This window comes from Manihot esculenta, chromosome 2 (genome assembly GCF_001659605.2).
Source record: "Manihot esculenta cultivar AM560-2 chromosome 2, M.esculenta_v8, whole genome shotgun sequence".
In the NCBI taxonomy this organism is placed as follows: domain Eukaryota; kingdom Viridiplantae; phylum Streptophyta; class Magnoliopsida; order Malpighiales; family Euphorbiaceae; genus Manihot; species Manihot esculenta.
In genome coordinates, this window is record NC_035162.2 from 2,527,841 (window position 1) to 2,532,985 (window position 5,145).

The following is a 5,145-nucleotide window of genomic DNA, read 5'->3' on the forward strand; positions in this document are numbered from 1 at the left end:
GATGAAACAAATATGTTTTTCCCCTATTTAATGAGTGCATCTCACCATGGATCAATTAAGAAAAAAAAATTCCGTATTTTTCTAATGCATTTAATTAATTTTAAATGAATTTTGCAGGTCAAAAAGTTAAAAAGTAAATTAAATTAAAAACAAAGTTATTTTCTTTCTTTGCTGCTAGTATAACTAGAAATAAGGCACCAACAGACCTATACCACAACCCTGCCCTAATTTTTTTCTTTTTCAATTCTTTTAACGGATCTTATCACTTACATTGGTGGTAAACAATACATGTCCTACGGCAATATTTACCTTGATTTATAAATTAATTCAGAAAAACATATTTGCATGATAAATTTTTTACCATTGAATGTGCTTAGCTTTGACAGCATCTTAAATGGTTCGGTTGGAGAAAGAAATGTCATTTTCCAGATGATTTCATTGGGTAGCGTCGCAGAAGAGATGACTATTGGTGGTTATGTAGCCGCGTATTAGAGTCATTTATGGGGCCATGAGCCTTGGCTAGCTCAGCCAGTGACTTGTGGAATTTGTCACTGAGAGCAAAGATGTTACCACGATAGGCAACAGGTTCAGGAACGATTTTGCAGAATTTTGATTTGCTTGAGAAGTCCATCTCTCAAACGACAAAGCAGAGCCAGAATCAGAAGTACGGAGGGGCCAAAATAAAATTCAGTATATATATAAAATAGATATTTAATTTACTCCCAAAATTGGTTTTTTCAAAATAAATAAGATGAAAATTGAATTCATAATAAATAAAAAAAATGTTTACTGGGAGTGTTATTTAGCTTGATATTGTTGTAATTTTAAAAACATTTTTATTAAAACAATTGTTAAAATTAATCAGCATATATATATATATTTTGAAACTAATTCGATAATAAAAGGCAAGCCTTATAAATTCTTTTGTATTTGGAAATCATCGCGCTCGAGGTGTCGTGGTGTAGTTGGTTATCACGTCAGTCTAACACACTGAAGGTCTCCGGTTCGAGTCCGGGCGACGCCATGTAGTAAACTGAAGTTTATTTTATTATTTAATTTATTTATTTCCCGACTGTAGTGCCACGTTGAAAATTATAGATTTTTTTTTTGTTAGAAAAAAATAAATGTAAAGGATCTTAAATGCAAAGTTAAGGCTCCATTACTTTTTTTTTAAAAAAAAATTAATTACTTATATGAAATTTTTATTTTTTTATAATAAAATATATTGGTTTAATAATTTATTAAATTTAATCATTTATTATTATAATAAATTATCATAATAATTTTTACTTTGATATTTTAGATTTAGTTTTTTTTTTAATTTTGAATAAAATTAGATTTCTTTAAACAATTCTGTTTCAAATATAAAATATAAATATATAAGCAAAACAAAAAAGACAAGTTACAATTACAATAATTTTAAAATAATAATAATTTTTTTTAACCAATCAAAATTAATATGTGACTGGAGGATGCAGTCTAAATGTTTCTCTCACATTGCAATATCATCTTCTTGTATCGGCTTTCCTATTACAATATTTTGCTTGATTTCCTCTTCGGCTTTTGATATTATTATGCCAAAACTCCAAATCAATCCCTGAATTATATATCAAGACTCAAATAAGTTCAAAATCAAATTTTTAACCATATCAGCCCTGAACTCTAATATTAAAAGCCAAATTGACCCTACATACGTCAGTAAATATACACGTGCGTTTAACGATAGTCTACAATAAGTGCATATAATTTATTTTAATTTAATATTATATTAATTTAAAAAATAATTAAAAATATTTATTTCTTCATCTTTCTCATTCTGCTTTACACTCTCTATCTTCACTGCTACGATCTTTTAAATGTTGGATATTAATTACTAGTTTTACTCTTTCTAAAATAGGACTAGATCCATGAAGACAATGCTGACTCAAAATTCATAAAGTTTCTCAGATAAATCTGTTTGACACCTCCAATTTTGGTCTGAGTTCACAAAGCGGATCAAATCACTCACGAGTTCAGGTCTGACAGGAAGAAGTCTAGTCCGGTGAGGTGACAAGGGAAAAGACAGCAGGTATAGTCATTTTGCAGCTCTATTCACATACGTATCGAAATAAATTAAATAATCGACTGGTATAAAGAGAGCATCTAACACTTTCGTACGTATGGATCTGCATGACAGAAGTAGGTAGCACTATAATAAAAAGGCCGTTAAGTATCACCAGCAGAAAAAAAAAAAAAATTTATATAGTTTTAAAAATTCTATTTTCATACTAAACTTACATAATTTTTACAAATTTTATTCTCTAAATTTCAAAATATCATATACAGATGAAGGTTTTAAAGATTTATATGGTTTAAGAGGATGTTTTCTAAAATAAATTCGTTAAAATTTAAGAACAGGGGTTTAGTTGTTAAATTCTTTATCTTAATTTATTATTTAAAAAATATTATATTATTAATAAACATCAAATTCAATTACCAATTCAGATACATATCAAAAGAAAAATAATTTTTATTATTTATTTGGCGCATGTGATATACATACATAAGTGTTGTCAGAGCAGGATTGCATCTGATTTTTGGTCATTTTTAAATACTAACATCAACTTTTGTTAATGGAATGAAATCTTTTTTTTTTTTTATTGATCAATCTACATAAAGCTAACTCAGATATTTATGTCAGTCTTTTTCATATCAAACTCATAAATCAAATCAAAATATTCATTACTTGAAAAAGACGTAAAATTCAAAAGTATTTTTTTTTATACTTAAATATGTATACTCCTAACAACCAAAGATATTTTTCATTTGGCACATCAATGAAAGAGATATTTATAGATGAATTTATCAAGACGATATCAAAATATCTTAGATCTACAATGGACAGTTGCAGACGAAAATTATCATTTTTAAACTTTCAATACTCCATCAATTTTTTAAAAATCATGTCAGAAACAATTTTGTGGAAATTTTTTTAGGTGGATCTAGTTTATTATAAATTTAAAAGCTATTAAAGTAAATTTTATTTTTTTTTATAAAGAGATTTATATATTTATATTTTGAAAATATTTTTATTTATAATAAGTTAAATTTAAATAAATATTTTCTTTAATAAAATTTATAATGCATAGTCATAGAACTATATTTTAAAATTTTTAATTTTATTTCATAAAAAAATTTTATCAGTTTTTTTTTTAAATCACACTAAAAAACTATATTCTAATAAAGTATCTTCGAGACTGGCATTAAAACTATCAATGATTTTATATTTCTTTTATTAAAAAATAATAAATTATATTTTTATTTTTAAATTTTAATATAATTAATAAATTAATTTTTATATTTTTAAAATTAAATATTTAAATTTTTCTATAATTAGTGGATGTAAATTAGAGGTCTTTCCATTTATTTTGTTAGTTAGAAGGGTAAAAATATCTTTATTTTCTTTTTAACTACATTTAAATTTATGAATTTTATCATAATTAATGGATCAACCCCTATATTTTTAAAATTATATACTTAAATCTTTCTATTATCAATCCATTCTCATTTATCATAATTTAAATATTTTAATTATTTATTTTTTATTTAAAAATTATTTAAATTCTTATTAACTTTTGTTTATAATATCTCATTTAACTAATTTTTAACACTTTTTATTTTTCAATTTTCATTCATTAAAACACTTTGATACATATAATTTCAACACTTTCAAAAAATATTTACAACTTAAACTATTTTTAAGTGGTACTGAATACTCTTTAAATAGATCGTAAACTTTTATAAAAAATATTTAAAAAAAGATTATATTTTCATAATAAGTTTAACCATTTACTAATTTTAAACTAATATCTATAATTGATTCAAAAAAAACTAATATCTATAACAAATAAAAAAATTATAATTTTAGATAGATTAAATATAAAGTGATTTAAGAATTTAGTTTTAAAAATATAAGGATTGATCTGCTAACTACGCTAAAACTTAGAGATTAAAATATAGTTCACACAATATAAAATTTTCCACCTATATTGAAGTGAATTTAAGTGTTCATAAGAATATTTTAAGTGTGTAAAATGTTTATTCTCTTTTTAATCCATTGACTAATGGATAAAAGGACCTTCAATTTAAACGGATGGATTATATAGAGATTTAAGTATTTAATTTTATAAATATAAACTGATATATTAAATATGTTAAAATTTATAAATTAAAGTATAATTTATTAAAAATATATTTTTATATAATAATAATAAATATTTTTATATTTGATATGAGACTTGATATAAGCTTAGCTAACATAACTCTATCGTTAGATGATAAGCATGACAATGCAAATAAGAATTCCAAAGGATTGCGTGATAGTAGCTCAATATTTTATTAGAATTTATTAGAGATTTTTTTTTTTCTGAAATGGAATTTATTAGAGATTGTAAGGTAGATTTTTTTAAACAATGCAAGGATTATATTTATCAAGCTCAAAAGAGGCACATATACGGAGTGAATTGAAATCTTTATATAATTTTTAAAATTAGAAAAACAATCCAAATCAACTAAAACATAACACACAAACTAATTTAAATTAAATCAACTCGAAAATAGCTCAAATCAAATCAATCCAACCACAAAAATAGCTCAAATCAAGTCAATTCAACCACAAAAATCAATGCACTGCTTGAAAAGAGAAACACTAATCGTCACCTTCATTGAGCAGCTAAAATTCACCAGCAATGTCACTGGCAACTAAAAAAGTAACCAAATAAAATCGGCGGATAGCAAATCAATAAAAACAATAAAAAGATCGAAACAATGCAAAAAAACACCATACATGTCGAAATCTAGAATCGTAAAAAAAAATACAAATCTAAGACAGCTCAAAATAAAATCGAACACACGGAAAGGAGACGCCCGCAAAGCTTTATGGCCAAGTATCAGTCAATGGGAATGTGATTTTCCGGACGCAACGAAACAATTTCAAAATACCAGTATCACAACAATGAGAAATCTTAGTGACGATTAAATATGTACTAACACTCGATAAGTCTGATAAAGTCTTCGAACCATGGAAGCACAACTAGATCATATCATAGAAAACTCTCTCACATAATAAAAAGGCACAATCAACCAAAAATAAAAACAAAATCAAAC

The 5,145-nt window shown here is 24.6% G+C and overlaps 1 non-coding gene across 1 annotated transcript; it reads left to right on the forward strand.

Moving 5' to 3' along the window:
- The first annotated feature begins 950 nt into the window (after positions 1–950).
- Positions 951–1,024, forward strand: TRNAV-AAC. Its single transcript has one exon. It is a non-coding gene; the product is annotated as a tRNA-Val (tRNA).
- Positions 1,025–5,145: the final 4,121 nt, after the last annotated feature.